Consider the following 18,836-nt stretch of genomic DNA (forward strand, 5'->3'; position numbering starts at 1 on the left):
AATGCTGCCAGGACAATTCTAAAAAGGGGTTATTGAGGTGAAGATAAATGGGGTTGGCTTGGAAGTGCAAAGTCCTTGGCTGGACTCATCTTGTAGCCAAGGCCAACCCTGGAAAAGAGGCCCTGCTAAATGGCCCCCAATAAAATAAAGGTAATGGTCTGGTCATGATTGTTTAATGGAAAAGAATCTTGTACATTATATTTCTAAATGTGAAAATTGTTCATTACCAAGAAAATATAGTTATTTATTTGTATTCTTATAGCGTTTATGAGCTCTAGTCACGGATCAGGGCCCATTGTGCTAGGTGCTGTACAAACACAGAAGAATATTGTGATGTAACCTAGTGTCCCCAACCAAAATCAGTTGTGCTATGGAACTATATACATCTGTCATAAGAAACTGTCTCTGCCTTGAGGAGTTTACAGTTGTATAGACAAATCAAAAGGTAGGAGTAAGTGAGTGGTGTTATCCTCATTTTACAGATGGAGAACTGATGCACACTGAGATTAAGGGAGTTGCCCAAGGTCAAAGAGCAAGTCTGTGGCAGAGTTGAGTATTGAAGCCAGGTCTCCTGAGTCCCGGTCCTGTGTTTTAACGATGGAAAGCCTCTAAAGGCCTGGTTCGGTAATTGTACTCAAAACTCCTGTTGATTCCCAGTGAAGTTCTACACAATGAACACTATGGGCTCTGGGGAAAAAAATGGAGATGAAGGTCATCTTGAACATAAAGTGTTATTCATGATAGGTTTCCTTTACACTGCCAGCATTGGGACCACTGGAAACCTGTGGAAATTGTACCTTATTGCTTGTAGTAATATTGTGGGTAAATGTAACACTTAATCTGTAATTGTTGGTTGAGGTTATTTTATTATCATCACAACAAAAACATTAAATTAGAATAATGCCTAGAGGCAACTAGGTTGGGTCCCCATTGTGCTAGGTGTATGGCCATCCAACATCTTGATAGATGAAAGGAAAACACGACGAAGCCGGTCAGTCAATGGTGCTTGACAGTAGTATGGGAGAAGAGCGCAATGCGCGACCGGCCGACCTTCCCACAGTGGCTACAGGTTCACTTGCCAGAAGGAGGTTGGCATACACTCTGCTTCCTGACTCACCTGCCAGGAAGGTCAAGCAAGGTCTCAAGAAATTCAGCATTCCCACTGATAACTGGAAGAACCCTGCCCACAATTAGTCTCGAGAAGCTGGGTTAAGGCTGGTGCAGTCATCGTGGAGAGCCATCAGAGAGCCTAGCCTGTGCTAGGTGTTGTACAAAGAAATAGTAAATGCCAGTCCAAAGAGTTTATAACCAGACATATCAGGTGCATAAGGCACATAAATGAGCTGGGGGGGAGGGGAATAATGGGTCTTTCAGGAGCAATAATCACATAATGCAAGTTTCCATATGGGATGCAATTGAATGCAATGGACAGTAGTCTTTCCATTTGCCTTTGTAGTAATTATAAGTTCAATTTCCCTCTTTGCTTCTCTATTCTGCTGGTGTCTCTGTCCTGTTGCTCCTGTAACTGGCTGTTAAACAGAAGAACATATCACTTGGCATAAAGAGAAGCAGGAGCAACACAAGAAAAAACTTGCAAAGTAATGAGGAGTTATTGAATTCTGACCCTACCGAATAATTTTGTGGCCGCCACGAAGGATGCTTGCAAAGAGCCAGCACTTACCTTTGAGTTGCTTATTTATTTTATTGTTTTAAACTGTCAATGCACGTACTTTGGCAACAAAAGTAAAAGCGAAGACTTCTGGGAAGCTGCACGGTCCCTTCATAGGTGAACCTTTGTTGTATATAATTATGTGTTCCGCAGCAAACCCTCTCACCCATCTCCATTCTTTTCTGTCACCTTTCTCATTTCACTTGAGTTCCGTGCCTCTCCTTCCTTTCCCCCATCTCATCTTAGCCTTTCTTTTCTGGTCCTTGCTCACAGTAGTTCTGGAAACGCTGATTCAGCAAGGCAGTAGACTGCCGGCACTACGGTTTTTATGGGAGCCCTCCTAGTTTTGGACAGGTATGTCTCGCTGATGAGTTATGGCTTCATATTGCAGTTTTATGTGCCAGCTTTAAATAGGGACTTGCTTTAATTCTTCTCTCAGTATCTTCCACTGCATTTTTCTGGATATGGTGGGTGAATGGATTTAGTGGCCAGACAGGCAAATGCCCATAGTCTAATTATAGGAAAATGGATACTGTGCATCAAGTTACACTTGAATAATTTGTTAGTATACCTGAAATAGGCTTAACTTTAGTGCAGATGTGGTAATGTGCATGGAGAAGGGAACTCCCATATTTAAAGCAAACTGTGCTGTATATACATAGTCTAAACAACTTATGTCTGGTCATTCAAGGTTCCCATAGAAGTGAAACCACTTGTATTAAGCTAAAGATTGCCCATATTATGAACACTTCTCCCCTCTCCCTCACCCCCCACCCCTGAAAATATATATTGAAGAAGCTAGGGCTGTGTGTTCAGATGGAATTAGTACAGTGAAAGGTCTTCTGCAATTGCCCTATTTTTTTCATAATTAGGAAATAGAATTTGGTGCTTGAATCCTTTTGAATCCAGGGATATCTGGCTCTTAGATGGCAGGAAAATGTGTTTTAGCAGATTGTTTTCCCTATTTGTTTCCCCCCTATTTGAATTCCGCAAGGGCACTAAAGGAAATGCCAAATAAGCCTTGCTGCAGATGTTGGGATGCCTGACTCCTTGTGGTTTTGCCATTTATTTTTCAAAGTACACACCAGTTCAGAGTCACAATTGCCACAGGAACTCAGCATCTTTTCTCAAGAAATGTGGGTGGGGAGAGGAGAGACAAGAGAGAACACATGCTAATTTTGTTCTCATTTGGCACTGACATGCAAAATTTGAAACATATAAAGTCTCTTCCCAAGCAATTACTTAAAAACGTGTGGCCTGAGGTATGCCACCAAAAGCAAAACCTCTTGGGTGGAAAATTTAAGTGATTTACAAATGTCTTTTAAAAAATAGAACTATTTCTGAACAAAATGCTTTAAGGATCATAGCCTTAGGCCTGGTCTAAACTACAGAGTTGGGTCGGCACAAGGCAGCTTACCTCAACTTAAGTGTCTACACTAAAATTTCACTCTGGCTGATGTAACTGCCCCACCATACAAACTTAATAACTCCACCTCCACAAGAGGCTTAGAGTCAATATTGATGAAGTTAGCTTAATGCAGTGTCTGTGTAGACACTGCATTACTTACATAGACTGTTATTGGCTTTCAGAAGCTGTCCCACAATGCCCCACACGGTACAATTGGTACAACCAGCACAAGCGCGCCTGGTGAGGACATGCACCACCAGCACAAGGAGCAAAGTGTAGCCACACACAAGCCATGTAATTACTGAGGCGGCTCTGTGCTGACGTAAGTTAGGTTGACTAAATTTTGTAGTGTAGACGTGCCCTTAGTGCACGCGGCTTTAATACTTTCAAGTGAGAACCGCCCAGTCCCTATGATCCATCGCTCCTTTTGGAGAAAATGTCCTGTTCTAGTAATTGAGGAATACAGTGAATCTCAGGTCATGTGCAGTGTAAGTGACTGATGCAATATAAAATAAACATGATTCAGCTATCTTTTAAAGGGAAGATTGGACAGCAGCTATTAATTCACAGCTGGCTTGTCTGGGTAAAGCAACACTCACTGATAGATATTGATTCATGAACACGTTATTGTTGGATCGGGCAGCACATTTCTAATTTGAATGTATGGCTTTTGGGATGTGTCTCAGTTGGGTCAATGCATTTGCCCTTCACCTCTGAAGACCTAATTTCCAACCCAATTTGAAGTACCTATCCAAGCCCTTCCTGGACTAGAACCAGGTCTGAATAGCACCTGTTTGTTCTGATGTGCTCAGAGGCCTAGACTGCAGTAGTGTAGATGACTTGAGAAGCATTGGCAGAGTTTTGGGGTGAGGCTTCTCTGTGCTGTGTTCTACTTAGAGCTGTCCTGAGCTTTCAGCTTTTCTGTCTAATGATCACACAGCTCACAACGGAGTACAGAACAAGAGACTGGCCTGACTTTCAAAGGCACTAACTGCCGAAATTTCCACTTGAAGTCAATGAGAACTGCTGGCACTCAGCACTTCTGGAAATCAGGCCCAACATCTTTTGCTGCTATTTAGCGGATGTTTTTCATATATAAATGTTTTGTTTGCCACTGCTTCTGGAAGGGATGCAGCCCCAGCTCATTTATTACTAATATAAAAGAGCAAGGAATCAACTTCTTAGTGCTGGGAAGACTGAAGATGCATTGGATAGACATGGTGAAGAATGCCATAGACCAGAAAGGTTTAAAGATGAACAAAGTTGAGAAGTGGTGGAAAGACTTCATTTGCCCCATCAGTGCTCTTATTCTGATGGTTGGTAATCAAAGAAGAAGATATGAGAGCAGATGTATATTCAAGATGCCAATAAAACCTGTGCTCAACCAAAGAACGGCTACCACCAGAAGGGATTTTCCCTATGCAGATATACAAACAGGCCATGTATCACACGCCTACATGTACCTTGTGGGCTGGATTTGCAAAAGCTCTGCTCCCTATTAGTAGTAAAACTCCCCATGATTTCAATGGAAGTAGAGTTGGCCCATATGGAGTACTTTTGAAAAATGGTTCTCATTCCAAATGCACAGGCACATGATGAGTAGGGCTCCCAGGGAGAAGTTCTAATTGGTATTTGTATGATGGCATGTCATACTTCCAGCTTGCTGATCGAAGTTATTTTGCAAACTGAATTTCATTAAAAGAGACATACTCCTTTCAGTTTAATAAATCTACCCGTATCATTTTGATGCCGGCCTGTAGAACACTTCTCCGTGTAATATTACTACATGACTGCTGGATCTGTAGGCAACAAAGACATTAGTGCATTGGCAGCCCCACCACCTAAACTTGCATAGTGCTGCATTTGCAACATGAAGGCACTTGGAATGACGTGTTATGGTTATAGAGCTACATCTGATCAATAGCTTTTAGATTACTCTGTCACTGAACAGCAGGTTGAGACATGGAAAGGCAGCATCAATTTAGGAATGACTGATTTTTAGAAAATAAATCAGTAGCGAATGCTGGCAGATTGGTTTCCAGTTCAAATCTTTCCAAGAAACATGGAGCCTGTTTCTTCGAGAAGAGCAACTACACCACTCATATTTATACGTCAAGGACATTGCTTTTTATTAGGGTCAGTGCTTTTGATGAGGCAGAGTGATCCAGTATATAGGATGCTAGACTGGAAATCAACTGGGGTTCTATTTGCAGGGTCCTGGAAGCCATTTCCCCCTCTCTTCTTCAGTTCCCTATTTGTAAAATGGGGCAATTAATCCTACTTTGTCTATGGAGATTGTATACAATTTAGATCAGGGGCTGTTTTAATACAGTGTCTAGCCCAAGGGGCTCTGATCTCGGATAATGCTACCATTATATAGAAAATATAGAAAATAATTTTGTTAATGTAGGTAACTTTGCTTTCAAAATGCTTTGGATGTGGCCTTGGGTTAAACTATTATTAGTTGTATGTTACTGGGTTAAAGTTGTATGCCTTGGGTTAAACTGTTGTTAATTGTGTTAGCAGTAGTGTGTTCTCTGCTCCACGGATAGACTGACAGACAACTGGGAGGTCACCAGTGAAGCATGTCCTTACGTCTCTTCAAGGATATAGTAGAGGCTGGTTTGAAATGTTGTGCCTGAGTCATGGAGAACACCTCTGGAGCTCTTGCTGGGTGCATGCTCTGCTCACTTCCCTCTAATGCAGGTAAAGCCCATCTCAGCCATGTGTGTGTAGGTGAAACCTATGAAAAGGGTAAAACTAAATCCATTTTGAAAAATATGTTTGTGTTTTTATGGCAGGTTATTCTCTCCTCCGCCCAGAGATTCCTTTTGTGAGAAGCGGTGTGGGTGTGGAGAGAAAGAGATACTAGATCATGTTGATTTGTGTAAGTGTTTACAGGATCAGGGCCTGTGTGAGACTCCCATGCTGAATCACTTCTATATGTTTTGCTTTAAAACTTTCTAACTCAAGCTTGCAATGAATCCTCTTGAAAGCTTTTTGTGATACTGTGTTTTAGGGACAATTCACAGAAAACAAAACATAGCCTATTTTCCAACTCTGGTAGAGCAATGAGAGTGATGCAGACAAGGTGAGATCCTTGAGCGTTTTTCTTGTAGGCTGCAATTTTGTTTCTGGATGCGCAGTAAAACTATTGCTGCCAACCTTGGGAGGCTGCCATGCTCTCCAGGTAATTGTGCATCGAAGATGCATGAAATGTGCAGAAGGGCTTTCCATAATTTATGTAGCAGTTCTGTGGTGGCACTAGATTTATTCATGTATGTATGCCATCAGCCAAAGACTATAACGGACATTGTACCTTAAGCTGATGAGGGTCCCACTGGACAAGCCTATCTGAAGGAAAAGGATAGTGTATTTGAATGCTGTTCCATCAGAAGGCTCCATTCCTTATCTTCCAAATGCCAGAGTTGTAACTCTTGCTGCTTGTGTTGTATATAAGGTGCTCTGCAGAGAGTGGAAGATGATCCAGTAGTTAAGGTACTAGCTTTTGTCTTGGGAGATGTGGGTTCGCGTTCCTGTGTGACCTTGGGTAAGTTATTTAGCCTCTTTGTGACTCCATTCCCCATCTGTAAAACAGGGATAATAGCACTTCCTACCGCACAGGGCTGTTGAGGATAAGTACATTAAAAGACTGTGAGATGTTCAGCTACTATAGTAATAGGAGTCATATAAATACCTAAGACAGATAGCTAGATCTTGTTCCCATTGTGGTCAATGTCCTCAGTGGAAGAAAGATCAGGGACTCATCTGATAAAGAATTTCATCTGGATTGCATAGAGGCTGGGCATTCTCAGTAGGAGCCCTCTAAGGATCTCCCATCCTGAGCACGTCCCCAGAAGCACCTCTATAGTTGTGTTCAAGACTCAGTGGAGAGCCCTTCTCTTCAGGACAATTCATCTTAGATCATTCACAAGCTCTTTCTTGTCTAAGCCTGACCCGCTCCAACAATAGAAGACTTCAGTGGAAACTCCTACACAATGGGAGACTGGAGCTTCTGTTCTTTATTTGAACCCAAAACATTAGTTAGATAAAGGGCGCACACATTCTCTGAAACTGGGACTTGGTCCTATTTAAATCAATGCAAAACTCTCCTTAACTCTTGTGAGGGCAGGCTCAAGCCCTTTGCCACAGCTTATACCTTTAGAATATCTGACTCCAGACAGACAGTGACAAACTCATTTATCCTGCCTGATTGACTCTCATCCAGGAAGGTTTGTAAAATGTCTCTCCTAGGGCAAGAGATTTCATAATCTAATAGAATTACTGGATGAAAGAACAAGGGCTGTGATCTACATGACCACTTACTCATACCATCTTAAAACACATAATAGCATGTAACTCAAAATGTCTGTGTCAGTAATAAAATTTTTTAATATCACTATGAGACTGTCGCTCATCTGAATAACAATATGGCCCTCACGTTTTTATGTCTTTGCATGTGTTCCATTGTGATGTGCTATTGTTAAGAGGTGAGTTTTGACATCAGGAGCTGTTTAGCAGAAATGTATGCCCTGAATGTGTTAAACTTTCATGTAAGTCATTTGGTCATTGCACAGTATTTGTGTTTCCGATGTAGCTTTGCCCTAGATTCATAGTCCTCAGCATAGGTTACTCAGTACTTAATGGGACACTTGGACAGTGTGTGGGAGGGAACGGACAATTCTATAATAGGGGGAAGAATGAGGACAGATGTAGACGACCCCCCTCAAACAGGAACAAAATGCTGATTCCTAAATAAAAAATGTGAAAAGGTCAAGTGCCCCCAGAGACTTCTATTGTGACAGGCACTTAACCCCTTCACTTCTGGTTAGCTGCTTTAACTGCTGTGCTGGCTTATTGCATTGAAGTGCCATTAACATCAGTGCCATGTTGAGAACCAGTTGAGCACATTCTGTAGTGCAGGAAGTGTGTTCTGCTAGGCCCACCGCCCACGCTAGGGGGCAGTCAGTGCCATTAGCGGGAAATAATTCTTGCAGACACTGACCTTGTCAGCAGCAAAGTCTAGAGACAATTATTTCCCACGGATGAAATTTTCATGATCAATTGCTTCAGTCTATTAAGCAGAAACATGATTTCCTTCAACCTTCAGGTGGCAAAACTTCTTGTCCTTTCTGATTTTTTTTTTCTCCACAACATATTAATTTTAGCAATTGCGCAGAAAATTCCTCTCTCCATTAAATGGAAAGGCGGTGTCTGTGTAAATTGGAAATAGATTTGATCCCCCTGCTCATACTTTAGCAGAAGGAATGTAGGGTGGGTCCACTCCTACATTTTTTGGCAAGGGAGGAGGTTCCGCTTTAAGAATCTAACACCAAAAAGGCAACTTGTCAGCATTTACTAATCTTCTGCACCACCAGATCCATCTATTGCTGACTGAATTTGGTTTACCTCTTCCTATCTTGTGACGCTTCAGTGTATGCCCCTTGACACATCACACAGACATCTAAAGTACCAAGATCAGCAGAGTATGTCAGTGCAGCAGCTCTAACGGCTTCAGTCTTGATTTCCTCAGGAACAACAATATGAGCAGACTGTTAAAACAGGTCTCTTGTATGACACCATGAGATCAACTGGTTCCTGGCTAAAGTGTACATTGACAGAGGATGTTTGGGTGTTGAGGAGCCCAGCAACGTGTGGCAGAGAGGGATACATTATCCCCCAAACCTTTCTTGTGACTGTGTTTGCAATCTGCAAGCACAATAAGTAAAATCCAACCCAGATGCCAATACACAATCATGCATTTTAGAGGATCTCTTTCAGAAGGATCATAAGGGAATTAATTAACTCAGCTGGGCCCTTAAAGGAATTGCATAGACCCACTTGTGCAAACAGAACTCCGTATAACCAGGGAGCACTGCTGAGCATTAATCATAGCTAATATTTTTACAACCTCTTTTCACTTTGTAACAATATGTAATTGATTAAAAAAACTAGGCCAATTGTCACTGGGCCTCTCTTGCAAGAAAGACTCTTCAGCTAAATCCCCAGGTTTTAGTTGAGCATTAATATAAAGAAGGACTTAGGGAAAGTATAAATATACCACAGTCTCACTTGAGAAACTTGTAGGCTCTGATGTGGGACCCACAAAACTAAATTCAAAGCCATTGTTTAAAACCAAATGAGTACACAGGTGTATGCCCTGATCTTTAGTTAGGGAAAACTCTTGTTGTCATCAATAGAGAGTTTGACATGAATAAGAACTGCAGGATCAGGTCCATAATTTGGTATCTGGGATTTGATTAAGCAGCAAAATTGAGAGTGGCTCCCCATGAGTATAACTGCCTAATTAATTTTTAAAATAGCTAACTTCAGCAGTGAATATGGGGAAGGAAGGAATATTCAGCATACAAAACACTCGGGGTAATTGAAGCCAAAGTAGCTATTTGCAGGTGCCTTGTTAAGGGGTTTTTTTTTTTGGCAAGCTTAAATAGTCCTATTTATTTACAGTTCTAAAGTGGTCACCAGAATGTGAAACAATAGCATGGTCCCAACCCTTTTACAAAATGTAAATTTGTAATGGAGTCTAGCTGGCATGCTTAGCATTATTTAAGAACATAAAAGCACACATAATTTAGTAGCCGCTTATAATTCTTGAGTTCCGGCTACTATATTGTTTTCTTCATTAAAGCGGAATACAATTTTGAAAGCTGAGCTAAACCAGTCCCCTTAGCAAATTTGTTACATTCTTTGAATATAATGTTTTGAAAATTCTTTCACGTCTAAATGAATATTTTAATTATGTTTTGTCTGATGTCTAAACTTAACAAATGCCTGATTTTGTTGCAAAGTTCCAGATCATGGACCCTAAACTATAATAAAAACAGCTGCTGAAAAAAGACTTAACTTTCACAATTTGAAACAAGACTTGATTTAAAACGGGACTTGTTTTAAAAGAAACATCTTTTATTACGTGTACAGCAGAAAAGTGGTAGGGAAATTGTAGTATGGTTCTCATAAATGGACAAAAGCACAGAAATGCTTAAAAATTAATAGATGCTTGTTTACCTAAAAATATAACTCGTCAGTTGAGACAGTGCATTTCATTACTATCACAGTTATTCTTTACTGAATCTGGTCAGGAATTTTTCAGCAAAACATTATTATTTTATTATTATTTGAAAATGCTGATTTTGCTAAAACCAGTGCATTTCACAGAAACTTGTCGTTTGATTAAAGTTCCTTTGGGAAGGTGTCTTGGGTTCAGGATGGAATTTCTGGAGAGAGAGAAACCCCAGAATTGCCAATAACCTGAATCAGGCAGGCCAGCGATTTGAACCTGGCTTTTCCAAGCTCCTGGTGAGTGCCCTACCCAGTCTTTTTGGCTATTTACTCTCTCAGTCCTTCCTGCCCTTTCCCCCCTACCCACAGTCTTTTGGTTATTCCAGGCTCTCTCTCTCTCATATGGGTTTTTTCCATGAAAAATTTTGATTGATTTCATTTTCGTTCTGATCTGAAATGAAAATCAACGTCAAAACCTTATACTTTGCCAAATGGAATTCTCGTTTTCCGGCCAGCCCTACTCTTCAGTACACACTTTTCTGAGCGTTCTCTAAATTCTTAAGGCAGCAGCATGGGAACTTCCCCTGCATAGGAACCATCAGAAAGTGAAGGAGACCAACTTGCTTTTAGGGCTGGTTGCTTCTAGAAGACAGGGATTTGTGGGTTATTAAGGACTCCAGACAAGGTGCAGAATGCCTCTTGCTGAGACCCCTAACTGTCATTACAGTAAATACTCAGGGAGGCAGTCAGCACCCCACAACATCAGGTCCTGCGATTCCAACCAAAGTTCCAATGTTTAAAAGCTGAGTGCGGCTGGGAGTCAGTCCTCCCTCCCCCCCTCTCTGAAGACCCAGATCACGATATGAAGCATACACTAGAGTTATTGGGACAAATTCTTGTCCAACAATCCAGACTAATAACCGGGGATGGGGAGGGGGTTGTTGTACAGGTGTAATTTAGGGAAGAATCTTGGTATTGCCAACTCTTGAAATTTTATCCTGAGTCTTACGATACTTGGCCATTTTTCTTTTCTCTTAGTCACATGATTATGTGAGAATGAACCATAAAGGATCAAAAACCAGTGAATTTTTTTAGCCAATCTCGTGCTTTTTAAGGGGGAGTAAGATCTGAGTCAGGACTTTTGACTTCATGGAGTTTGCAGTTCTGGCAATCATGTAAAAATACCTTCCTATTTTCTACTGGTGCTTAACCTTGTTAGTAGGAATCAGTGGTTGGACATGCAGAGCTACAAGGTCACTTAGCTCCTTGAATACAGCCAGCATCAAGCAGGCCAAACTTGTCTTAACTACTTATTTCCAAGCTATCATGGTTTCCCGCCTCTAGCTGACCATCCCGTGTTGGACTGAGGGGCCCGTGACTTTGCAGCACAAAAGTCTTGTAGGATTATGGGAAGAAAGACAACTTCAACCATCTTGGAATAGCGTGCTCTCTGTCTCCATGTGAAATCACTGGGGAATTCCATAAACATGCAGAACCAGAGACCCAGGGTATAAGAAATCTGTTGCATGTTTGAGACCAGCACAGGAGATGAGGGACCTAATTAGCCAGAGTAAAATAACCGACCCAGTGCACTTGCTTTTGTTTTTTGGGCGGGTTTCTATTTGGGACTCATGACGAGAATGGGGAGGAGTTTTGTTGGCACAAGACAAAAATGAAACATCATTTTGCTTGAAGATTTGAGGAATTTAAAACAAAAGAAATCAGAGAAGACCAAAAGAGAGAATGAGACCCTGTACAAAATAAAACAGCATGTTGTTGTAAATTTTTCTCATAGTTTTGAGTTCTAGTCCTGGATCTAGTACTTTTCTTATTTCCTGTTGCCATCCTTTATTCACATGTTAAATACTTCTAAATTTGATTAGCCTTCTGAGCCTGGAGAATTTAGGATTCAATTTCCCCTCTCTGCAAAAAGAGGTTGCTTACCTCGGCAGGTTTCCCCAAGCACTCGCTTGCTCCAATTAAAACTGTTTCACAGCAAGTCAGGTTTGGAAACATGGGGCTAGCATCTCAGTGGGTGTAAACTGGCATCACTACATTGACTTCAGTGGAATCCTGTTGATTTTACGCCAGCTGCAGATCTGGCCCACTGTCAAATCTGATCATGTTCGCTTCATAATCAAAGACCTGCATAATCTGATGACCTGATCCTGCAAGTCAAAACTCCCACTGACGTGAGTGATTAGGGGCTGAATGAGGACTCTATCCTATGAGGTGCAAAGCACCCTACACTCCCAATGATATAGGGGTGCTTGGCAGCCTGACAGGATCAGGTCCCTAATAGTCATAACAGAGAGAATTTATCAAACCCATGTGTTAAATCAGCAACATATCCCTGTTTGCATTCCAGTTCTGCCCTCATGAAAAACACCTTAAGCCATAACGGAGGGATATATAGAAAGAACACATTATGTCACTCATTCTAAAGTATGTTTAAAACCTTTGCAGCTTTATCTCTGCTACATTATATTAATCCTTTGGAAACCAGTAGAGTTCCAGATTGGTGACGTATTAGAATAGGTTAATTTCCAAGTGTTTGGGATGATCACCAGGGAGGGAGCATAGGAGAGGGTTGTGGCCACTGGGAGGTGGGCCTAGTACTAAGTTGGAACAATTCTCTCCAGTGATGGGGGCAGTCCTACATTTAAAATTAATCAGGAAGACTGTTCCTGATTGGCTATGAATTAATCATGTCCTTTTATGTTTTAATGGTAGTCTTATTTTTGTCACCTTTTTTCCTTCCTCTACCCCATCCTGCTCACTGGTCCACTGGCCCATCTCATCCACCTGTTTCATCTGGTAGTTTTCAACTTTAAACACTTTGGGGCAGGGACTGTCATTTGCTATATATTAGTACAGCACCTGGCACAATGTGGCCCCAGCTGATAGGCCTCCAAGCTCTACCGCAATATGAATGTCAAATAATAATCAGCAGTGGGTGTTGCTTTAAGCTATGTGACACCACGTATTGATGAGCTCTGGGATGTGGCAAATGGGCGACACTGAGCAGATTGGATTAAAAGAGTAGCCTGCGTAGCCAGTGGGAGTGTGCAGAATACTTCAGCTAGGAGTAACGAGATGTATGGTTCAGAAACACGTGGCTAGACAGACTATGTGGCCCCCGCTACGGTATTTTTCTCATGGCCTTATTTTCTTTTAAAGCTGTGTGAGTTTCCACAAGCTTGGCAGGCAGAGAAGCTCTCAAAGGATGCTGCTAGCTTCCCTATCTCACCTCCAGCGGTATCTATCTTTTATTCCTAGCAAGGCACTGTGTGCAGTCTGCTGTGAAACTTAGTGGGCTAGATTTCTCCCAGGTGCCTTTTCTTTTTCCTCCTCAGCAGCTGCAAAAAGTGGCAGCAGATCTTCGGAGGAGACGTGTTTTCTGATTTATGGCATTTTAAAAAGTGCATTTCAGTGATGGATTGACAGTGCTGGAGTGTGGAGACCGAAGTCCACTGCTTATCTGCACTCCAGGTAATGCATAGGCAGCCTCAGGGTGAGTTTCCCTTCAGTGCCCTATCAGTGCACCCTAGAGCCTAATTTGGGAGAACCGTCTGTGGAGGAGAGAGAGCAGTTCAAGTCTCTGCTGATTCAGTCCTTGGCTTCCCAGATGACAGTGCCCACAAGGGGGCAGACTAGTGCCCGATCATGGCTTTTCCACTAGGAGCTGGATTTGAGACCTGCAGTTCGTTTCCCCGGGCTGTACCTGCCCAGAAGCCATCCGAAGGTGTGCTGGTGACCTAGATGTGAAAAGTTCCATAGCTCACTAGCGATCCAGCCACCCGCCTATGGAGCCTCTTTCCAAAACTCTGCGTTCTCCTTCTTCATTTCTATTTTCTCAGTCACCACGTGGCTACAGCAGGCCTGACTCCTCCCTTTTATCCGTGTAAAACTGGTTGAACTCCACTGTGAGGGAGTGGAGAGCCAGGCCCAATTCAGCTTTGCTTCCCCCCACCCCTAGTTCAAACTTAACTCTTTCCCATGGTGCTTTTATACTCTCTGGTGTCTATTCCCTTTCTCTTGTACAGCTCCAAGCCTGGAGCTCTCTACCTACTTATATGGCCTCCATCAATTTAGGCTCAGATCCTCAAAGGTAACCACTGGCCCATCCTCCCATTGATGTGGCAATTGAGCATGTCATAGTCAGTAATGGACCTTATCCTCACAACACTTGTGTGAGGTAGGGAAGCATTATCCCCATTTACAGTGAGGGAATTGATAGATTAAGTGATTTGCCCAAGATCACACACAGCTGGGAATTGAACCCTGGTCTCCTGAATCCCTGTCAAGTGCTTTGCCCATTGCCAGGAATTCTTCCTCTCCCACTTACTTACTAGGTGTATATCAGTGAATTATATTCTTGAAGAGATTCCACATCCTCCCCTCAGTCTCATCTCTGACTCCAAGGTGGGCATAAGCCTAACAGTATAAGACAAGGTCCTAGACTCAGTGCGCTTGGGGAATTTTGAGTGATTTTTGCCAGCATAGAAATATTTGGCAGTTAACATACTGCACTTATGTTTCCTGGCAGCAGCCTTCGGTTAGTATTTTATAGTGCCTAACACATCTTAAAATGCTTTGTAAAGCTGAATAAGTAGCAGTGTCTTCAATTTAGAGGTGACGAAACTGAGGTACAGAGAACATAAGGGCCTAATCCAAAACCCACGGAAATCAATGGAAATCCTGTTTCCTTTGGAGACTCTTCAGAAACTTACTTACACAAGTACTTAAGTACTGTGTTGAATTGAAGCCTGAGCCACTTTTCTAAGAGTACACATGTTTGTGGCAAGAACAGAACCCAGCTTTTTTGGGTCCTGGTTCAGTGCCCTACCATCAGACCACGTTTCTCCTGTGGTGTGAAATCCTGCTGTTCTCCTTTAGCTGCTATTTTCCTTAGCACCCAGCACGAACGTTCTTGATATTAACTAAGAAAAAAAGGAGGAAATCGCATCTAAATTTAATTATCATTTTATTCCTATTTTATTGCAGAGAGCCCTTAGGTGAAGGAAGAGTCTTAAGAAGAACAATCGTTACTGAGTATTAGAGCTACTCCACTGTATTTTGTAGACACTTGAACTCTGGTTTTTAAAAAAAATCCAGTGTACTCTGGGGAAGTTCAGAAACTCACTGCCCTTCACCACTCAGCCTGTGGCTAAAAAAAGCATGCAGCAAAGCTGTAAGGTCTGATAATTCATCAGCAGAAGAAAGAGGCTAGGAGGCCTCAGGACAAAAATGTAGCGATTTTTGTGTTTTCTTTCTTCCTTTTTCCATTCTATACGATGACAGGCTTGGAGAGACTTTCTCTTCAGAGCACAGAACTTGCTCACTATTTTCAGCTGCATGCTCTATTTCCCCCCCTCTTCCTGCTGTTTAGGTCTTGTTTAAAGGTCCATTTCTGTATTCCTTGCTTCAATACTCAGGCCTTCTTCTGTGGGAGTTTGACTGAATAGGGAATGCAGAACTGGATCCTTATGTAGCACAAACAATGCAAATCAAGGGTGCAATTCTGCTCCCATTGACTTCAATGGCAACCTTCATTGATCTGAGGAAGTGCAGGATTGGACCGAGGAGGAGACATTTTACAGAGAAGCAAGAAAAACATAAAGTAGAGGCTTAGCTATGCATGTGCAGTAATAATGCAAGTCTTTCAAAAAACTATATACAAACGCAGACACACAATGTGTATCATTTATTTCACATGCTGTATGGCATGTTGTGTAGCTTGCACTACAATGAATAAGCGTAATATCAAATGTATATATTACACTTTCAGAAATGGTGTTCCTTGATGTATTTTTTACTCTAACAAAATATGAGAACAATAATTCAAAGAGAACTAAATACAATTTCACTTTAATTCGTCTTCTGGCATTCTCTCTCCAGATTTTTGGCTGTGTCTAAAATCATGAAAGAAAAATAAACTTAATTCATGGATAAATGTTTACAGAAAGAAGAAACGTTTCTGCCCTCCTACAACTACAGAAGAAACATTTGTTGCCTCAGATAATTCTTAAGCAAACTGCTGTCAAAACAATTAGTGTTATTTTTCTATTATCCTCCTATTTGAGAGTAAATAAGCATTTCATGAATATGTTAATGACTTAGAAGGTGTTGAAGATAAGTAGGATCGCATATCTCCACAAATGATGATAAATCATCCATTGTGTAAAAAATTTCCAACAATAAAGTTTCCTCACTACTGTGATCCTTCAATCACAGTTAAACTCTTGAGAATGAAACACATTTCACTCTGATGCTTTTTTTTTTTTTTTTTAATTTTTGGTTTCAAATTAACACCAAGATGCAAATGCTGATTGCTTCTAAAAAAGAGAAGTGTGAGCAAGAGGAACTTAGAATATTGTAGGGTTTAACATTAAAATACTGTATTTTTACATTAATCAAGTTTACAGTTTAAAGGCTGCTGGAAAGATTGACAGAAAAATGGCAAATATTTTAATATTCACATCTTTAAATGCTGCCTGTTAACATGTCAACGTGCCTTTAAATACATTCAATTTTTATTTAAAATTGATTTAAAATAAGAGTGGATTATTCAGTTTAAATTGTTCAGATAGTCTTTGCAGCAGAAATGATTTCTGAAAACATTTCTCAGGGTGTACCACAGGCCCCCAGATAGATTTATCTGAAGTTTTTTAATCATCCAAAGATTTAAAAAAAAAAAAAAAAAAGCTTTCTTGAGAAAAAGTGCTCATTTTGGTGGTGGAGAAGTAGAAAACTGCTGCTTTTCCCCATGGAGATATGTACATATTAAAAAAAAAATTCAATATTTTGAAAAGTTGAATGCACCATTGTGCCAGATAATTAAAATGTAAATTTAAGTATCTATGCCTGCTTTGTGATTTCTTTTTTAATACTTTTAAGTTAGTTGTCTTTTAAAACATGTGGTCAGCTGTTGTATTCACATATGGTCAAATGATCAAAGTCTGAACTCCTCTCTAATTGTCCCCTGCTGCTTGTCTGCTCTGTCCATGATCAGGGCCTCAGCAGGTGATAAGAAAGGCATGAGAACAGGCTGGAAGGAGAATGAAGTACTGAGGGGCCCAAGCTGAAAGAAATAAAGACTTCCAGTACATCACCCTGACAGTAAAGAGCCAAGGAAAAGTGAAGTCTGGTTAGTTCTTATTTTTTTCATTCACCAATCTGCATAGTTTTTTAAAGCAAAATGTAAATGCGGGGGACTCTGTGTATTATTAGTTTATATAAAACAGAACTAAGCAGGCCACTGCAGACGTGTTGTGTTTGTTTACTTGGCTAGGGGAGGAAGCTGCTAAGTCACACAGTTTATAGTATTTCACATGTTTGTGGAAATCATTGCAATTCTTTTCACTTGTGCTTGTCATTGTTTGCCTGGCGTTCACTTTGCCAGATGGCTCTTTATTGTCACTAGCGTCCACACCTCGGGATTGGATCACTTCAAGACCAAATGGTGTGAAGAGCTTTAAGACTGAGAGGATTTAGTAAAAGTAAATCCACACTTTGTGGAACCTTCATTCTCCGCTATTCAAACAGGTCTAGCACTAATTCATAAATGGGCTAGTGCTGGTCGACCCAAGAAATTAAGAGAAGAGAAAATAAATATACAGCCTTTTTGTTATTTGTCCTCCATTTACAGTTGAAACTATGATGGAAAATTAAGGATTAAATTTGAATTTAATAAAAAAAAGTTATTTTTAAACAGGAAAAATACAAGATCGTGTTTTCCCTTGCGGTCAATTTAGTATAACTTTAAAAAATAGTATAGATTGCATTTCCTAGGTCAATATTTTTAGGCTTACATCAGTGTATTTGTGTGTGTATTATTCTTTTTTGAATAATATGACTTCATTCTTTACACTGATTTGCATGTGAATAGAATATTCTCTTGGACTTCGGTAGGGTTCTTTCATCTGAGGACCTTGGTACTTTTTTGAACATTATGCCCCATGATATCCATACAAGATGTGGTCATGTCCCATTTTGCAGATAGGGAAACTGAGGTGCATAGAAGTTGCATCTTGCCCAGGGTCACGCAGCAAGTCAGTGACAAGACTGGAAGTAAGAACCCAGCCGTCTGGATTCCCAGTCCTGTGTGCTGACCACTGAGTCATGCTATGAGGGAAAATATGTTGTCACCTGGGAGCCTGAGAGAGAATTATGGCACCTATGGGGATTTATAATGCCTAGTCTATTGTAAGTGAAGGGATTTCCTGTCTTATATGGAATTAAAATATAGATTCTACCACAGATGGACTTTTGTGGCCACCTCGAGGTCTGGTTTTAGAATGGATACAGTATTTGGATATTTAAAAGCACACTACTCAATTAACCACTTAATTCTTAAACATATTCCTCCACTGTGTTCTCTCTTAGGTGCTTATGTAATGTGCATTACTATACTATCAGAATGCCCATTATTTTTAATGTATTAATCTGCACAACACTCCTGTGAAGTAGGGAAGTGTTATCTCCATTTTACAGATGGTAAACTGAAGGGCAGAGCAGATAGGTGGTTTGACCAAAATTACACAGGCAGTTTGTGGTAGAAAAGGCACTTGAACTCAGATCTCCCAAATCCTAGGCTAATGCCAATCTATTGGACCAGCTTTCCTGGTTCTTGTTTGTCTGATACATCCTGAAACTACCTACATGTAGACAGATGCTCTTGTTAAAAGCTAAATTCATGGTCTCGCAGCAGTGAAGGGAGTAAGCAAATAAAGTGCT

General features: G+C 40.9%; 1 long non-coding RNA gene across 1 annotated transcript in view; it reads left to right on the top strand.

The window, feature by feature from the left end:
• Positions 1-17,241, top strand: part of LOC137153883 (uncharacterized) — a 74,149-nt gene extending 56,908 nt beyond the window's left edge. The window contains exon 3 of the long non-coding RNA XR_010919918.1: positions 17,113-17,241. This is a non-coding gene — a long non-coding RNA (uncharacterized lncRNA). The remainder of the gene's footprint in view (positions 1-17,112) is intronic.
• Positions 17,242-18,836: the final 1,595 nt, after the last annotated feature.

The sequence above is a fragment of the Emydura macquarii genome, unplaced genomic scaffold, assembly GCF_026122565.2.
Source record: "Emydura macquarii macquarii isolate MOO-44397 ecotype Brisbane River unplaced genomic scaffold, CSIRO-AGI_Emac_v2 contig_1253, whole genome shotgun sequence".
NCBI classification, from domain to species: domain Eukaryota; kingdom Metazoa; phylum Chordata; order Testudines; family Chelidae; genus Emydura; species Emydura macquarii.